At 40.4% G+C, this 20,221-nt stretch overlaps 2 long non-coding RNA genes across 3 annotated transcripts in view; one reads left to right on the forward strand and one right to left on the reverse strand.

The window, feature by feature from the left end:
* Window positions 1–15,389, reverse strand: LOC140698469 (uncharacterized). Its single transcript, XR_012076263.1, has 4 exons — window positions 15,270–15,389; window positions 2,840–2,891; window positions 901–994; window positions 1–195 (listed from the first exon to the last, which is right to left on the reverse strand). It is a non-coding gene; the product is annotated as an uncharacterized lncRNA (long non-coding RNA).
* The window catches only part of LOC140698467 (uncharacterized), a 26,327-nt gene continuing 13,095 nt past the window's right edge, over window positions 6,990–20,221 (forward strand). The window contains exons 1-2 of one of the 2 annotated variants that reach the window (XR_012076261.1): window positions 6,990–7,127; window positions 12,556–12,626. This is a non-coding gene — a long non-coding RNA (uncharacterized lncRNA). The remainder of the gene's footprint in view (window positions 7,128–12,555; window positions 12,627–20,221) is intronic. The other variant, XR_012076260.1, reaches the window with a different exon arrangement.

Raw genomic sequence — 20,221 nt, forward strand, 5'->3', positions numbered from 1 at the left:
GCTTATGCGTTTTCAGGCCTTTCATCATTGTTGTTATTGATCCTCTGGTAGAGAGTAGACACTCTGGCAATTAGCAAAATCAAACGGAATTGGAGATTTCACATGGCACCAGGAAAATTTTTATAAATATGGAAGTGTTCATAACTGTTTAAATCAATAAGTAGAGCAAATTTCAAGAAAATGTAAATTTTCAATCTGTAAATTTCAAGAAAAAAGTGGAATGTTAAATGTCTCATTGACAAAAAAGGATCTCTCTATATATTGGCCTGTCCAGCCGGAGAGAAGACTGCGCCTCTCTCCCAGGTATTACTTTGTACTTCTGGTTTAAGGTGACAAATCAGAGACCTGGTGGGCATTAGCATCAGCCTCCCAGAGTTGACCTGCCTTCCATCCCACATCTGCCCTTCCCTTCCTCTTACTGTTTGCTCACTGCTGTGACTCCCATTCTGAAGCTTCTGTTCTGGAAGGCAGCCTGGATGAGGGTGCCTAGTGATGACTAGATTCTGGGAGTCACACAGATCAGAGTTGGAAGCTCAGGGGCCTTCTCAGCTGTATGACCTGGGGCACACCAGTTGCCCTTCCTGAGTCTCAGTTTCTTTATCTTTGAGGTGGAGGTAAGAGTATCTATCAACTTTGCAAGCTCTCACTATTAGGGGCTATCCCCTGCCCCACATGCAGGAAAGGAACACAGCCTCTACTAGCTAACTCTCTGGTTATGGATGAATCTGCATTTTTAAATATTACATTTACTAAATGAATCTCCTTATTTCAGGTATACCAATCTAGGTGAGACCACGGCATTCAAGTGAGTTAAAAAGTTCTTACACCATGGATTTAAGGCTTTTACCAGCAATAGTTCCCTTCTAGGATAACAAGGTGTAACTGAGAGTCCATACCCACCAACACAGCCCCCTTGGAGCAATAGCCAGCACATCTTCTCTAGATGCCATTCTGCTAGGTTGGAATTCAGGAGGATGGAGGCCATACTGGAAGGCTGAAACATTGGAAAAATATCAGACTAGGCAGCAAGCACCTGGGTTCCCCTCCCAGGCCCACCACTGGTGGCTGTGTGCCCTTAGGATAATATGTGGCTCAGGGTCTTAGAGTGTGAACCTGGGGTCTAGACATATGGCTTTACCACTCTCTTAACTGTGTGTTTTAGGGAAAGTGGCTTATCCTCTCTGGGCCTTGTCTTGCCCACCTTTAAACTAGCAATTTGAGGATGTTTTAGTTCAATGAGGTCGGTGCATAGGAAGTATTTAGCACAGAGCCAGACTCACAGGACGTGCTCAGCTGTTATTCTCATTCAAGTCTTGGTTCCTCATCTGTAAAACAGGATGATGGCCTCTTGCCTGGCTACCTCACAGGCCTATAGAGTTCCTCACAGGATGGCTATGAAATCATTTGTACAGTCTCAGAGCATATTGTTATCTCTGTTCTGAGCCAGATTCTGGATGACCCACCTGAAAGATCATACTTCAAATTGGCATTGCCCAATCACAACAAAGAAAGAACATGTGTATGTGTCTCCACATAACCATGTCCTAGCTGAAGTTGTTGCCTGAGTTACAGAAACTGATCACTCAACCCCTGCCCTCACAGGGAGCTGATATCTTTTCTATTCTTCTATTCTGCTGCAATTTCCTGAAACAAGAGGTCCAGCTCTTTCCAGAAGGGAATGTCTTCAGTTAAACCTTGGGCAAAGCAAAGCAGAAATGAGGCCCAGAGGCATCCTGGGAAAGGGGCAGCCCTCTGCTGGGATGGGGTAGGAGAGTGAGGGGGGTGAAGTTCCCAGGGTCACTGAGCCTTTCCTTCCAGGTTAGGCTGGTTATAATGCAGCTCAGATTCAGTCATCAAGCTTGGCATGTGGGTGACAGAATGATTTAATGCCTTCTCCAGGAGGGATGAGCAAGCTCTAACAGCAGACCTTTCACAATCACTGTGCAGGCAGACCCTGAATCTACCTGGCTGAGTCACTTCTCTGTAACCCCTAAAGCACAGAGCACAGTATCTGACATATGCTTAAAACAAGTGTTAACTGATTAAAGGAATGCAAAAATATATGGGAGGGGAGGATGGGAGGATGGCTGGGTAAATTGATGAATACCAGACAGAGAGCAATGGAGATGAAAAGAGAATCTGTGTCCTGGAATGTACGTCTGGGGACAACTGTCCCAGATTCCAGGTCAAGTACTCGGTTAACTGCAATGAAGCCTGCAACATTTTGCTTCAGAAGAGGCATCAGCTCTATTAATGGTGCAGCAACCAGGGTATAGATGCTGCCTCACCTTTTCTAACCTATGGGTCCATTCAAGTGCCAAGAATCAGATACATGATCAGACGCTGGGGTGGGGCTGAGGGGTGCAGTATAAGTCAGAGACTATTCTGCAGAAATGCCCATCTGCATTGCATTTCCAGGCTGGCTGGGGGTCAGAGAAGCCCATGTTCTTACAAGATAAAAAACTGAAAGAACAAAGTGCCCTTTGAAAGGAGATCATCAAGAAGATGGGGCTTAAGAGAGGGAGCCTAGCCCCTCCAGGACTTCCCTGTGCTAGCTGGATGTCCAGAAGGCCTCGGGACCCACCTCCTCTTTTCACTCTTCTCACCAAGCTTTGGTTCAATCAATTCCCATTTGAGCAAAGGATCCTCAGTTATCACAAGGTACAACTCTCCCTCATCTGTGTAATTCTCAGGACTCAAAGTGACTCTAAAGAACTAGCTATCAGTGCCCTTTTTTCTTCCTGGGGAGAAAATGAGTAAATCTCATGTTCAAAGGTACGTTCCTTCCACACACCACATCCACCTGATCCAGCCCTCTCTCCAGAGCATTTCTACTTACCCAAAACACAGCCGGCCCTCCGTATGGTATCCCACATCCTCGATTCAACCAACTGTAGGTCAAAAATATTTGAAAAAAATTCCAGAAAGTGCCAAAAAGCAAAACTTGAATTTTCCCACAACCAGCAACTGTTTACATAGCATTTACATTGTTGTTCTGACAACTAATTACAAGGCACTTACATTGTATTAGGTATTATAAGTAATCTAGAGAGGATTTAGAGTATACAGGAGGATGTGCACAGGTTGTATGCAAACACTATGCCATTTCATATAAGGTACTTGAACAACTGAAGATTTTAGTCTGTGTAGAGGTCCTGGAGCCAATCACCAGTGTATACAGAGGGATGAAGAACAACTGTATACCTTCTTCCTTCTCAGAGAGCTGAGGAAATTGGGTTTGCATTCTAAGGAGTCAGTAGAGAGAATTACGGAGGTGGTTGTCGGCATGATTCTCATACCGTGCCTCTGGGAGATGGGTAACAGGCATCCAGAGCTCAGTAGGGGGGCAGGAAGCCAAAGGCTCTCAGGCAGCATCCCCAACCCACTCCAGTGAACAAGCCACCCTGGTAACTAGATACAACTTTTGCCATGGCCCTGTTGAGGTTAAACTCTCATGAGTCTCTGATTATAAATCATCAAGGAAATTTTAACTGAGTGGCAGTGCACATACAGTTAATTGAGTCATTTGTTCCCAGAATGTCAGCTTTTGCTGCTATTTCTATTCTATGAACACTTACTCATACTGTTAATTTAAACTGTGTGTGTAACTGTGGAGATTTCATTACCTTTGGCATTCTTTTTTGTCCTAGAAAATTTAATTTCAGAACCGTGTAGAGAAGGTAAAAAAAATACCTCTACTCCCTGCACTCAAATCCTTCATGTACACAAAAGTGCCCATTGGTCTGTCGGAAGAAATCCTCATTGGTGCCATTTCCTACCTTAATGCTCAATGAAGGAAGGAAGGTGTGGCTCTGGGAGACAGGAACCCACATGCCATTCCTGCCAAGGGAGTCGGAATGCAGACTCTACATCAGCCTTGACTGAGCTATGGTCTATCCGTCTGAAGAGAGGAAGAGTAAACTAGGTGATCTCTAAGGCACCTTCCAGTTTAGACATTCCAGAAAAATCACTCTGACCTGGTCTTTTCCTGAGTGTTCTCCACGTAATACTGGTTTATTCCATTAATTCATTCAATAAATATATACCAAGCATTACTTTTGGTTCCAAGGAATAACAAGATGCTTGAAAGGCTGTAAATTGTAATGGTTAAGAGAGTGATTTTGGTGGCAGAAGGCTTAGGTCTGAATCCTGTCTTCACATCACTTCCTAGCCACGTGAACTTGGACAAATTACTTTATTTTACCTCTCTGTGCCTCAACCACCATATCTATAAAATGTGGCAATAACCCTACCTCATAGAGTTCTTCCATGCAAAGCACTTAGAACTATACCTGGCATATGATATGTGTTAAGTTGTTTTTCTTGTTGTCCCAACCCTGGTGAGCAAAAACCAACATAGTCACTGTCTTCATACAGCTTCCAATCTTATGTAGGAGACAGTTATTAATCACTCACTCAAAGATAAAGCAGAAATTATGGCAAGTTTTATACATATTTATGAGGCTGTAAGTGGCCATAGTAAGTGTATTTGACCCAGTCAGGGAAGGTTTCCCAAAGTTTGAGCTTCGAATTGAAGGATAAACAGAAGTTACTCCAAAAAATGGATGAAAAGGTGTTCCAGGCAGAGGCACAAGTATGTTCAAAGGCTCTGGAGGAAGGAAGCAAGTAGAATGCCCTGATGCTGATTCTGGTTGTCATCCTGAGAACATGTTGGGATTGTGCTTCCCTGCCTCCTTGAAGGTAGGTCACATGTTTTGCTCTTGCCAATAGGCTGTGAGCATACAGGTGTGTGTCATTCCTGAGTGGAAGCCTCAAGAGCCATATGCAATTTGCCATGCTTTCTGCTCCCAGTCAGTGCACCCCCACCTGTCATTGCTGATGCATACTGAACACACAGTACTGAGCAATAAATTAGCCTTTACACTTTAAAGATGCTGAGATTTGGGGGTTGTTTGTTGTTGCAGCTTAACCTATCATATCCTGACCAATAAAGAAGGTCAGAGTGACTGACAATGAGAGAGTAAAGGGGAGCATTGTGTGAGGTGAGAGACAGAGAGGTATTTAGGGATCAAAGAGTTAAGAGTTTTGTAGGCCATGTTAAAGGGATTTGATGTCATCCTAAGAGCAAAGGCAAATCACTAAAGGAAAGCAAACAAACAAACAGAACTGCCTCTATACGGAGAACAGAGAGTAAAGAAGCCAAATCACAGGGGAGTAGGAATGGATAGACCAGTTACAAGTCTGTTGCATAGTCCAGGCAAGAGGTCATTACAGTCTTACTATGCTGGTTGTGGCAGAGACAGGAAGTAGTGTAATATTTGAGATCTATTTAGGAGGTAAAAGTTAATGAGATGTTGGTGATACTGACTATGGGATTTGAGAGAAGAGGAGGCTCCCAGATCACTGGCTTGTCCAACTGGATGAATGATGAGGTCACTTATTAAAATGAGTCCTAATGAAAGAGGAGCCAAAAACAGGGTTTCAAACAAAATGTTTATCGTGTCCAGGAACAGTTTTCAGCAAAAGACTTATGCCAATATTCATTCATCGGTAAGGAAAAAAATTCAACACCATCTGAGAGAGCAGGTATTTTTAAATAATTCTAAGTGTTTCCAAGGCATTCTAAATTTTTTTTTAAGAATTTGCTTCAAAAAAAAAAAAAACAACTGCTTTGCCTTCACCCAAAGAAAAATATCTAGAAAAAATAGTTTCCATGTCATTTTTGTAGAGGTGGGGGAGTTTTCTTCCCCATGATATTTTATGATAAAAGTATCAGATTTATTATTAAGCAGCCAAACAGGAAAGTAAAATCTGCTTTTTCTATTTGCCTTTGTGGGAAGTAGTAGAAACAACACAAAACCCAGAAACAGGAGCCTCTGTTTGAATCCCACTTTCCCACTTACTGGCTGAATCATCTCAAACAAGCTATTGAAGCCATATACACCCTAATTTTCTCATCTATACAATCCGGGGTATTGATAACCAGATCTCAGGTGATTATGAGAATTGGATGGGACAATATATGTGAAAAACTCAGTGCAGCCCTTGGGACATAGTAAATGCTCATTACATGTTAATATCTTACTAGAGGGATTATTAAACAGGGATATTGGTAGGGGTTTGTTGTAGAAGTTTGAGACCTGGATAAGACTAGCCACTCCTCTTTCCCTAAGGAGATCAAAGCACTCTAAACATAAAGAACAGCACCTAGCTGGGATTACAGGCTCTGCTTCAACACTTCCATGAGAGTTCAAAGCTAGATTGGGCAATGTTGCTCAAGACAGAAAACTAAATGAGAGCTCTTGCTTCGTGTTTTCCCCTTGAAACCGAGGTGGCCTGTAGTCACAGATGGAGAAAGGAAACAAAAAGAGAGATAGGGTGGCCAGTCCTGACTCGGCTCTTCCCAGATTTTCTTGCCTCATGCAGGCAGGGCGCGCAAGAGGAAGATTGCATTTCCTTTCCATCCTTCACCAGAGTGATGTGGACCGAGGACATTAACAAACAAGATCTACTAGCAGATCTAATAACTACTATAATTTTGGAGCACTATTGTGCATAAACATTTATTTCAAGATCCCTGTGACAACAGTAATATAATATGAAAATACCAGGGATTTCTGTTGGTGAAAAAATTACAGATGCCATTAATACTACTGTGGTTTGTTATGTACATTTATGATTGAAGATTTCAGGTAGAAGTTGGCAGAGGTGTTATTTTTTCCCATCCAAGCTCACTCCCCTCCCTTGCCAAGCTTCTACCCACATAACCCCTCCCCCACAGGGATAAGAATCCCTAATTGTACAAACATAGCCTCCACTTAATGGAACCTGGCAGCTCACAGGGTATCATTGAAATATATTAGGCACTTACTGTGTGTATGATACAGTGCTAAGTGGCATAGAAGTCATTTTTATCCCCACAACAAACCTGTTAGGTAAGCACCATTATTGTTTTCATTTAGACAAGAAAACTGGATCAGACAGGGTAGGGAATGTGCACTAGGTCAAGCAGCTGGAAAGAGGTGGAGCTGGGATTAGAACCCCCACACATGTCACTCCAGAGCCTTGTGCCAGGCGGCACTCAGCAATAGCCTTGATTCTGGCCATCCATCCAATCAGCAGACCCAGGCTTGACTGCTTTTGGAACACATTCCTTCAAATGACAGGTAGGTAGGAGCCTAGCCTATCAATTTTTTGCCTATCAATTTTTCAAGGTACTTAATGTCCTAGAAATATTCAAATGTTGTTGAGACCTTGTAAAGTATTTAAGAATATTTCAGGAGAAACTAAAACCTCATAAGAGCATTGTTTTTCATTGCCAAGCTCAGGGTTATCCCTTGACTGCTTTTCTCTATTCAATGCCAACAGAAATAAAAGCCAAAAGAACTTCAGGAGCAAAAAGCTTTCCCTCCGGGTGCCTACCCCCAGGTTAATGGCAGAAAAATCTTTAAACCAGCACTTTTGAGGACTTCTCTTTTTGATTTACTATTTGAAAAATCAAAATATTGTCAACTTTCAAAGAGTGCTTTTCTGATGACAAGTAAACAGATTAAAGGGTTTATTTTATTTATTTTTTTCACTGTTTTGTTTTGGGTGAAATCTAAGGGTTATTTTACACCCCCGAGAAATTCCAAATTGCCCTCCAAGCTCTTATCTGACATTTAACCAATCTTTGAGTCTGACTGGGCTTATCCAGGATATAACTACAGATTGTTCACTGCCAGAGAAAAGATTTTTTTGCCCCTAGAATTATATATGTATTTCTCTCAAAGGATAGTCAGAGGAGAAATGATCAATGAGAGAGGGCTGTGTGGTCATTCACAAATGTCAGTGCATTCTTTCTCGTAAGCTGACTGCCAGGTTCTCTGAAAGTTATAAAAGGAAGGAAACTTATAAATAAGTTTTCATTATGCTTGGAGTGGGGCTAAACATAAGTGGTAAAAACATAGTGATGAATCAATACTGAATTCCCAAGCCTCTATGATATTCCTGCTTCTGTTCTTGGGTTATTAATCGTATTCATGGCTTAATTTCTTACAAAGAATGGAAACCTAATTGTTGGATCATAAATACCCATTGTCACATTGCCTTAGTTTATCAGATCAGCTCTTCTCACTCCTAGGAGATAAGGTTTTAAATGAAAGCTAACAGAACTGTCAAATGTTGTTTATTTAAGATGAAAGGGAGACAATGTTCACTACTTTGAGTAATTTCCAAGTGGACCCATGTAGATGGGGCACAGAATTGGGAGACACTGGCCAGTCAGATGTGCTGAGGAGATTAAGGGATATAATACAGGTAAATCCTATAGCACAGCTCTTGACCCATGGTAAGTTGTGGTAATCACTTTCTTTTTTCGCAACAGATAGGAACTATTTTTGGTTATAGATAGGTAAGCCAGTTTCATCTAGTTTATCTCAGGGAAGGATAATGTCAAGTTGGTTCTAATAACTACCTTCAAAAACCCCGGGGTGCATCTCTGCCAGGAGTTGTTCCAATCTATTTAGGACTCTATAGTTGTTTTGTATCATGGAACCTATAAAGGTTCCACTAAGGACCTTCTTGGACCTTCTGAGCTCCAAAAAGGCAGAGACCAAGTATCTTTTTGTTTTCTTTTGTGGCTTCTACAGCATCTGGCACTTAATAGGTGCTCAAAAAAAAATTCAACATAAGAACGTGAGCATGGAGAAAATATTTTGAACCTAAAATGATAGATCAGATACCACAAGATAAATATTATCTGCCTTATCATCATGCGTGGGGCAAATTTGTGTTTGGGTTTTGGGGAAAATCTCATCCATCTTCAATTAAATGGAATAGAATAAACACACCATACATTCCCAGTTCTTGTAAGACCAAGAGGTCCCCCCAGAAAGGAGCTCTCCCTGGTGCTGTTTACCCAGAATTCTACTGGCATCATGTTTGATAAGCCCTGTCAATAGTACAGCTTCAAGAAGTCTGATCATGGAATTAACCAAGATATGCAAATATCAAGCCCCTGTCCCACTAAGGTGATAGGGATGTAATCTCAAACAACTTGGCTCTTCCTCTTGCCCCAGGTAAGGGAGTTGGGTGTAAGTAAGTAGGTTCACAATACTGATGGCATGGAAGGGGGAGAGGGAAGGCATGCATCTGATCCTCAGAGTTTTCTACTGGAGCTGATACCCTCTGAGACATCATCTCCCTTCTAATCTGTGGCCGTTGTTACACATGGGTCTCTATTTTCCCTTTGACCCATGGCCCCTTCAGGTTGGGTGGCTCTCAAGACATGCTTGACACTGTGGGATTTATTTTGTTTCTCCCATAATATTGGTTCAATACCATCTAAGCAAGCCTGTTTCAGGTCCCCCCCCAAAGTTACCTGAATCCTCCCCTCTGCATCTTTCCTGACCCTGACCCCCAAGCCCAGCCCAAAGAAATTCTATCTAGTCACCAAAGAAACTGACTCAAAATGTTTCTTCCAAACATACTGTCTGTGCCTTGCCTCCCCCTAACTCTTAGGGTTAGTCCTTTAGAACATAACTCTTAGGCTTAGTCCTTTAGAACATAAAAACCTTAGAAAGACTCTTTTTCTTTCTTTGCTTTCCACTTTTTCATTCCTTCTCTGCTGCAGCCTTTTGAAGCAGAGAAAACCTTGTGAATGAGGTGATGTGTGTCGGGATGGTGGTAGGGAGGGGATAGAAGGAAATTGTGGTAGATGTTTTTGTGAAGATAGCTTCAGTAATCCTTTCCATCCTTTTACTCTGACCCCTTGCAATGTGACATTCCTGCTCCTCCCATAAGGGAGTGGAGTCTATTTCCCTTCCTTTTGAACTGGGCTGACCCTGAGTCTTACCTTTGACCAACAGAATATAAAGGAAGTGATACTGTGTGACTCCCAAGGCTAGGCCTCAAAAGTCCTTGCAGCTTTCTTTTACCCTCTTGGAATGTGGTACCATGATGCAAAGATGTCCAGGCTAGCCTTTCTAAAGTGAGGGCTCAGCTGATGGCCAGCACCAACTGCCTGACATGGTATGAGGCTGTTTTGGATCATTCAGCCCAGCTGACCCCTCAAATAACACATGAGTGACCTCAGGCAAGACCAACAGAAAAAGCCCACCACTGAGCCCAGCCCTAATTGCTGACCCACAAAATCATAAGTAAATAAAACAGTAGTTATTTTAAGCCACTAAGTTGTGGAACCATTTGTTATGAGGCAATAGATAAGTGATACAGACTTAAAACACCAGAAAGAGAGAAGTTGGGTAATGTCTCAATGTATTACTGTAGTATGACTGTTTTTATGTCCAGGTATTTCAGCATCTCCTATTGTTCACACCTCACGATTATTTGTCAGGAAATTTTACAACATTTAGAACTGGAATTTCCCCAAGGAGTCTAGGGGAACAGTCAGAAGGTAGAAATGGCAGAGATGACCTCTTGGTATTAACACTAGTTCTGGAGAGGTAGAGGGAATAATGACCAACTCAGCAAGAGTTTACTGACATGCCTGTTATATGGCTATGCCCATGGTACTGAGACACCAGAATAATCTTATCCATTCAAAAATTTACAACATACTTGGTGGGAAAAAATTAGGATGTCAAATAGTTAAACCATTTTTTCCTTCAAACTCAAGAGCTACATCTCCTAAGCTAATGTCCCATGTCAAGACCATACCTTTAAGGGTCTAACAACATACACACTCTCTCTCCTATCACTTTTAGTATATTACTGTAGGTCCCAGAGAAAGAGTTATCTATAAGATGCATTTATGTTATGTTCATTGAAATATCTCCAGTAATTTATTTTCTGTGTAACTTCCATTGATCACGAAAATGCTTACGTGATCTGTTGTTAGGTCTTAGTTTGCTTGGTGATATTGATCGAGTAGATTCCTTTGTGAAAAGTTGCATTGATTAGTTTCCTGACACACTGTTAAAGCCACTTGCAAACTGTCACTGGGGATACTTGCAGTTAGAAAAGTGGGGCTCAACTATGATGTCTTTCTAAAGGAGACTGAATAGAAGATAGACGAAAGCAGACTACATCCCTGTGCTAGGTAAACACCCAGTGATCCACCTCCAGCTCTTTTTTTCCATAGGGAGAAAATTAAAACACAAGCAGGGAACAGTCTCCCCTCCATCCTTGATTGGCATCAGCACTGGAAAATCCACCTGAAACACATAAGTCTAAGAAGAGACAGATGTAGTCACCTTTAGCGGCCTCATTCAAGCACACCATTGGCAGAGCCATTCTGCTCTGCTCCTCTTCAAAATGGCAACCGCTGAAAAGCCCACAAACAGAATCCAAAACCTGAGTGCAATACAATAAATGTGCTTTGTCGTGAAAAGTACAATGTGAACACAAAAGGGTTTAGAACAATGGGCCTCAGCACTTTCTGACAAAAGAATACCAGATCACAAGCACAAAGGACACTTGGCAATTCCCGTTTCTTTACAACAAAAAATTAATTAATAGCTTGTGCACCCAAAGGAGAACAACAAGCAGTATTTAAATGCCGCCTCTTACAAGAGCCAAGCATGAGTCTCTAGAGTTGGGGGTGGAGGGAGAGAGTCTAGCAGTGCTGGTGCAGGAGTCTGACACGGGCTGGAGCAGCTTCTCTTGAGGCATATTCTTTAGAACCTTTTCCCCAGAAATGGCCTTCAATAGAGTTTGACGATTGACTTGAGTTTGACTAAGAGTTGTAATATCTGTTAGCTAATCAGAGAAGTCCCAGAAAAAAGAAGTCTCTGGGTTACATGAAACAGAAATTGTTCAAGCTAGCTGTTCCTTCTATTTGATATGATCATTAATTCAGTCAAGGTGATTTACTCCTTTAACCCTGTGTTAAGATCATTTATGTTGCTCATTTAACAATAATGAGTTAGGTCCTGACTCTGTCACTCACTAGCAATGTGAGCAAGTCAGATGGATACTCCCTTGAGCCTCTGCATTGAGGGTTAGGTGAGAGAATAAATACGTAAGTCGTTAGTTACCTACAGATAATAGAATAATACTGGCTGTTAATATGTTTGTATAATGGGCATTTGCTTTTACAAATACCCAACTTTATGTGTAGAATATTCCTTTTATTAAGGTGATTCCTCTGTTCTATCTTTAAAGAAGAAATAAATGCATAAATCAGAATACTTAAACTAAAATAGGACAAGAGAAAACAACAGATTGAGAATCCAGGGTTAAGCTAAAAATATTTCAAAAAGGGATTATCACTGGATAACAACAAAAATAAATAAATCCAGGAGCTAAGGAGTCAGTATCTTTGTTTTTATCAAAGTCTTGTTGATTGCCAATCAAGGGAGACATGCCTCACCCAAAAGGCCAAAGGAGGAATTTCACCTGAAATTCTGTTCTGCATTTACATAGACTCTTCCCTGACACTAGTTGTACTGAATTTAACCACCTACTATGGAAGGACCAGAGGCAGAAAGCCCAGAAGCCAAACATTACTTTCTCCAAGACCCTCACACAGGAAGAAAATAACTTTTATTTTTTTTTTCAAAAGGAAGGTAATCATGGAGAAATGAGATAGTTTATTGTGTTTTAAATTTGTAAAGACTACAAACTACATCATGACCATTATCCATGTTTTAGGTTCTTGCTATGCCTGGTGAGGGCTGCTGAAGAGGTCACATTGTGTCGTGGAGAAACCTAAGGCCAGTAAGGTATTAACCCAAGGTTACATACATGGTGCCAAGAAACTTGATTCAAACCTGGGTCTTGGGACCTGCCAAGTCTAATCATTTTTTTATCTCTAAAAAGCAGAGTGATGACTCAAATTCGGAAGGCAACAGAAAAGGGACAGGTTAAAAATTTGTTGTGATATTGTTTGGTTGGAATCATAACACTTAGTGGGCTAAGTGGCAGCTGAGTCATCAAGGAAGTGAGTGCCAGTAGGATTCCATCGAGGGAGGGATAAAGGTGACATCATCAGAATCCAAGACTGTTAGCTCGACAATCCTTCCAGGTCAGGTCACCAGTTCAGACTCATGGCCCCCTCCTCTGCCTGAATTGTTTGGGTGAGGCGTGGGCTTTTGGGTGAGGGTGGGCTAGGACTTGCCAAGGGAGACTCTGTCACATCTGATCAAAAGGTTGACTGAGGGCAGAATACAACATAAGACTGTTCTCTATACACATATGTGCAGCTCCAGAAAAAAATTTGCAACCAATTTTCCCAATAATATTTTTTGTTTGTTGACTTGTTTTATTTTTTAGGAAATTTTCCTGTCAGATGTAATCTTTTCTCAAATTACAAAATTGACATGTGTTCACCACAACCATTGAAACCAGTGGGGGGAAAAAATAAATCCATGTAAAGGAAATATTAATTATCTGTCTTTCTCTCTCACAAAAGTAAAATATCCCAGCCTGGTGTTTTTCCCTTCATACCTTTGTACATTTTGAAAACTAAACGTCGATATAAGGGATTTGAGATTGTTACTGTTGTTTGGTGCCTTTCTCACATAACAATACATTACTAACAGTCCTCTGGATCAATAGATATTTAACTTACCTATTTTGGGAAACATTTAATATTTCACAAAAGGATTATACCAGAATTTATTCCATATTTCCCTGATTGATGGACAGCCATGTATTTTTGTTTTGTTTTGTTTTGTTTTTGCCTTGACGTATAATGTTGTGACAAGTGTCCTTGTTCATAAAAGTCCCAGGGCTGTTATTTCATAGTTTAGGATAGGTTAACAGGGATTTCTGGGACAAAAGCTATACATATTTTAAATCTAAGAGATGTTGTCATATTGGAGAAAAGAAATCCAGAAGGATTAAGGATTTACATTTTAAACATAAAATAATAAAATCTTGGCTTCACAGAAGAGCTGCCACCAGTTACTTGAAGCCCCTGATTATGTCTTAAGTAAATGTGAATTCTTATCAAAACCAAGATGAAAATTCTGCCTTTGAACTAAGCTTAAATCAGACTTGCAGATAAGTTCAGTTAGAGAGAGTGAGAAAGGGAGAGAGGAGCCCCTCAACCGTTAGCTGGTCTACTTTGATTATGACCAAGGTGAACACCAAGATCCAATCAAATATCACCATCTTGGGCCTCTGGGACGAAATTTCTCAATTTCATTTTGATTTATTCTCAGCCAAGTCCTGCTTTATTCCTATGAATCAGCCAAAAATCTTCTAGTGTGGTGATGGGGGCTGGTACTCTCACGGGGCATGTTTGAGGACCAATCAGTGGCCTTGTTGGTTATCTCCAGGGGTTCCATTATTTCCAAAGTGAGGGGAAGACCTAAGTTGTTCTAGTTAATAGAGGAAAGCCTAAGAGGCTATGTGGGGAAAGAAAAAGGAGATATAAAGGGAATCAAGCAGATGGGGAGACATTAGGAAAGAACTGAGAAAATATTTAATGGAAAATATGCATTAAGTTTTTGCTACAGAGTGACCAAGGTGACTTCCTGATCTCCCTACAAAACCTTCAGAATAATCTATTTATGATCATTCAGAGTCTGCCTGTTATTTGGAAGAGGGAAGGAGATGGTCAGGAGTAATGCAAAGAAGTGCCACATGTGGTTTCAGGGTGGGCTAGGGCTTGCCAAAGGCGACTGTCACATCTGACCAGTTTGAAGTGCTTTCTCAAAAACTGGATTTAAAATGAAATCACATCCCAATCTTAAACTGCTGAACCTCTCGATCAATCACAGTTTACAAAGCATCTAAAGAAAGGAAATTTTTGACCAACGGATCAAAGCAGCACACAAAATGGAACCACTGATTGAATATTGACCTCAGCAGGCACTGTAATTGCATCTTATTGGCAAATCATTACTAGTTTATCTTAGTGATAGAAGGTACCGATTGAAATTACAGAGGCACTTACTTCTCTGGATCAAGCGAATAGAGGCAAAAATTCTCTCGGGACTTTGAAAACATGGCGGAGGTGTCGGGGGAAGGGAGTAGGACTCTTGCTAGGAAGATGAGAGGTTAGCTTAGCCAGCCTTCCTGCAACTGAGGGAGATAACGCTGTCCCCATGACTATACCAGTCTTCATTCTCATTTCAAAAATACAACTCCAGTCATACCTCTTACAACAAACCATCCTGTACTTCCCAGCCCTCATCTAGTTCACTCTCCTCTATTTTTTCCCAGTGTGATACACGGTAGTGGTTAGGAGTTTAGGTTTAAGCTGTGTGAACTATTTCACACTCATCATCACAGTAATCCTCACAATCCAAAGAAGTGGGTTTTCTTAACATCCTCATTCTAGAGATGAGGAACCTAAGACTTAGAAATGATCAAAAGTTCAAAATAAGATAAAAATATATACCAAAGTTCTAACATACCTTATATCCCAATAGGTAAGGATCCACTCTCTGGGAAGCATGAACGAACTTTGCAGTCTACTGCTTATGAAGACTGGCACATTTTTTCTGTAAAGAATAAAATAGTAAATATTTTAGAGCCTGTAGGCCAAATGGTCTCTGTCACAACTAATCAACAATGCTGTTGTAGTACAAACGTAGCCATAGAAACAAATAAACAAATGGGAATGACTGTATTCTAATAAAACTTTATTTGCAAAATGAGGTGATAGGCCAGATTTGGTCCATGGCCATAGTTTGCTGACCCCTGCTCTATAATATCAACTCCTTGAAATTTGAGCATTATTCTCAACAGGTACTATAGAGAAATATAGTAAGTCTCCAGTTTAAGTCTCCAGTTGAAAAGGACCATCAGTAGGAAACAAGACCATTTTATGCCCTTTTCTGTCCTTGAAACTACCCCAATAGATGGTCATTCAGCCACAGCTCAAATATCTCCATTGACAGGAAGTTCATGCCTGCACAGGTTACCCATCATCAAGGGGCATACAAGGGGTTTAAGATATTTTTTAATTAGATTTCTGTTTTGTTTGACTAATAGAACACTAAGCTGATAAATTTCAAAATACTGAAATCTTGACATAGTGAATAATTCCTGTCCAAGAAGCTGGGAAATTTTTTTCTAATGAACAGGATTGTACCAAGTATTCTACCTATAATCACACTAGTGAATATATGAGCCTCAACTTTAAAATAGCTTCTCACTCAGCTGGAGGGATCAACAAGACCGATTTCCTGTGCATTGCTCCAGTGCAAAAGTACCTATGAAATGTGTATGCACTGCATATAATAAAATGCCCACTCACAAACTAAATTTTTTCCTATTTTTCCTATTATTTTCTTAGAATAGAAGTAGCTATAGAGAACTGAAAACTCATCCTGGATTTCCGTAGAAGGTGAAGTCTCCTAGAACAACATCAATCCATCTTTCCTTTTAGTCAGATACTCATTCAACACGTATTTATTTATGTGTACTTGGTCCTAAGGAAGAGACAAATACACATAGTACATATAGAATTCCTGCCCTCCATAAACTTAAAATCTAGTTGGAGTGGTAAGGCACAAGGTGATAAAAATTTAGAAAACTACATATGGTCTCTTGGTTCCATCCCAGTCAGAGTATTTCTGAGAACTTTTACTCAAATTCAAGTGCCAGATGAGCTCTAGATCAGCTAATATTACTAGCATAAAAAGTTATAAGATTAATATACTTTTCTTTGGACAAATGTAATTATCTTTATTTGCATTTGTATATTGCTTTGTGACCTTTTAAAATGCTTTGAACATAAATTACTTTTATATATCCTCCTCCTGTGAAATGGACACGGCAAGCAATGTTATCCTTATTTTATAGATCAGGAAACTGCGGTTCAGGAAGGGTAAAGACTTTGCTCAAGGTCACACAAGTTACTGGTAGTACTGAAACTAAAACACATCCCCTGATCCCTAGATCTTGGCCATTCCCATCAGACAAAGCTTTCTTTCTCCTCATAATGTACCTGAGCCATTTATGATTGCAACTGGAGTTTCAATAATGTAGACTTGGGCTCTAACCAAGGTTGGAAAAAACAGAAATCCTATCAAGCTACCTCAAATAAAAGAGTAATGGAGTATATGTAAGGGAACCATTTGGAACATAAGGGCTATAAGTGCAGTCAGGTTTCATGGAAATTTGAAAATTCTCAGAAATAGAAGCCTCTCCTTCCATCCTTCATGTTGGTTGTAGCATTTGTCAGAATTCCATTCCTTTTTACAAGCTGAATAATATCCCATTGTATGTATATATCACATTTTGTTTATCTATCAGTCGATGAAAACATTTGGGTTGTTTCCACCTTTTTCACTATTGTGAATAATTCTGACATAAACAATGTTGCACAAATATCCGAGTCCCTGCTTTCAATTTTTTGAAGCATACACTCAGAAACAGAATTGTTAGATCTTATGGTAATTCTGTTAAATTTTTTGAGGAACTGTGATTCTTTTCCACAGCAGCTATGCCATTTTACATTCCCATCAGCAGTGTGCAAGGTTTCCAGTATGCCCACATCCTCATAACATTTGTTATTTTCTGCTTTTTTTTAAATAGTAGATATCCTACTAAGTGTGAAGCTGCACTATTTTTTGAACCTAATCTTTGGTAAGATATGACTTCACTACATTATGAATATGAGACTGATGAAGGGGAGGACATGTACAGTGGAACTTACATCATTAACCTAAGCAAAAAGCTAAGGGAGAAGCCATACCAGACTACCCAGTCCTCACTATTTCTTGATGTCACAGATTTGTCTGTTTGTGCTGCATGCAGAGAATCACATTCACCCAAGAGAATACGAAGCCATGCCATGTTTCTCACATTCAAAGGCACAAATGTCTTTGTTCAGGCTTACATAAGAAAATACTATAGATTGGGTAGCTTACAAACAACAGAAATTTACTTTTCAAACTTCTGGAGATTTTTGCAAAGTCTAGGATCTGGCAGATTCAGTGTCTGGTGAGGCAGGCTTGCTGGTTCATGAATGACCCTCTTTTCGTTGTGTCCTCACATGGCCAAAAGAGTGAGGGATCTCTCTGGGTCTAATCCCATTCCTGAGGGTGCTAATCCCATTCATAAGAACTCTATCCTCATTACTAAAAACTCCCAAAGACCCCACTTCCAAATACCATCACGTTGGAAATTAGGTTTCAACATGTGAATTTGGTGGGAGGGGGGACAAATATTCCGTCTATACAACAGATAGAACATTCATTGCTTGGTTGCACTGCTCCTGCAACCAAAAACACGGTGCCTCTGTTTCCCATCGGTGATGAGATGGGGTAACAAGGCTATGGGCTTATCTTGGAAGGCAGCTACTGCTTAGGTGTAAAACTACCAGATAAATATAGGATGCCCAGTTAAATTTGAATTTCAGAAAAACAACTAATAATTCTTTAGTATAAGTATGTCCCAAATATTGCCTGTATTTTAAGTTGCTAAATCTGGCAACCCAACTCAGGTACCCAATGGCTGGCCTGTTTCTGGAGCTTTCCAGAGAACAATGCAGTAATATTATTAGCACTTGGAGATTTGGAGCACTTTGGCTGAGGTGTTGAGCAGGAAATGAGTTACCACAGTCTCTCGCCAGGGTGCCTATGGTCCCTGAAATTGCTACAGTCACCCCTGAGCTGGAATTGAGATGGCCAGATAACCCTCAGACAGACCTTCAAGGATAATATGTGAAGAGAGCCATTAATTAAGACTTAGAGGCAAGTTATAACAAAGATGATAGAGAGAAAGCCCTGCCTTCTAAGGTGCATTCTTCTGAACAACCCAGTCCCAGTTGCTCACAGTGGTGAACAGCTTGATAACCACTTGTAACTGGCTTTTCCTCCTTCTCTCCTACTCTTAACAGTGCCTTGCTCCCTGAGAACATTTCCCAAAATAAATCAACCGCATGGAAACCACTGTCCTAAACTCTGTTTGGGGAAAGAAGATTGTACAAGACATCCATCAAATTACTTGCTTGGATTTCTTCTCTCAGTAAATATTCTCCCTGGGTTTTCCATTCACTCCCATGAATTTACCACCACCTACACTGTGATGATTTCCAATCTATATCAGCAGGGGGAGACCTCCTTGTTGATTCTTAGACAAGTCAATTTAGGTTTTACATAACAATTACGACTTGTATATGTAAAAAAAGTGACTCTATCTCACTACCCACTGTCTTCTTTCTGCACTACAAATTTTTATTCAAGGTGTCATAATAATGCTTATTATCCAGATAAAAAATGCAAACATCTTTGAATCTTCATTCTCTCTATTAGCCACATCATTCCAGCAGCAAACTCTTCAGAGAGAAACTAGACTACAACTGCAATGTGCAAAACAAGTCTAAGGTTCCAGTTACTGAGATGGAGACAAAAGGCATATTTGAGATAGATTTGGGAAACAAGTATCCTTGTAATGTGGCAGGACAAATAAGGCTGAGGGTCAAAGTAATTACATGATGTTTTCTTACTCACATAGCAAGACCATGGTGGAGATAATCCTGGAGTCCTGGATTTCTGACTACTGTCTAGCCTAATATTCTTTCCATTGTATGTAACTAAAAATTGGCACTTGCCATCTGCCTCTACAAGAACTAAGTCAAGAACTGCAATTGCTGACCTTCAACACACCCTGAAAGGAGTACAGGGTGGATTGGGAATGAGACCCTCTGAGCTCTAGGAAAACTGATAGAACAGGCCTTTAGATAGTTAGATATTTTCAGGAGAAGATGTTATGTGCCCAAATTCTTGCATCTTCTCATATCCAGAAAAAAACTAAAATCATCGTCAGAGACATCTGCTCCTTGTGACTAGCAGCAACCTTCACGTGACTAGCAGCAAGGCTCTGCCAAAATGTGTGCTTGGCTGCACATACCCCTATTCACTAAAATCATACATAATACTGACCTCTTTACAACAATTCTCCAGAGCTATCTGATACACTGTCTCCCAGGCTATAGTCCTCCATTTGCCCCAAGTAAAACTTAACTCACAACTCTCACGTTGTACATTTTTTTTCAGTTGACATAAGTTTTTAGAGAGTTTCTTCTTGAAACTGTAGAAGAAGCTGCAGGTAGTTAAGAAGATACTGTTTCAGAGTAGCAATTGTTTCAAAATAATCTAGCTAAAACCCATTATATTGAAAGAAAGCTGACCAGAGCAGAAAAGAGAGAAGAGGGATCATCAAACCAGTAGAAAAGGAGCTACTATTGAATAAATTCCATTTGTAGACTCTCATGAAATCAACTGTAATTCTTGCCCTTGGGTTCCATGAGATGCCATCATATCCTACCAATACAGTAGTAACAAAAGCTGAATATCAAAGACACCTCCCAAACCTCGGTCTAGTACATTATTTTAAAATGCCACATAACTTCTTT

The sequence above is a fragment of the Vicugna pacos genome, chromosome 9 (assembly GCF_048564905.1).
Source record: "Vicugna pacos chromosome 9, VicPac4, whole genome shotgun sequence".
NCBI classification, from domain to species: Eukaryota; Metazoa; Chordata; class Mammalia; order Artiodactyla; family Camelidae; genus Vicugna; species Vicugna pacos.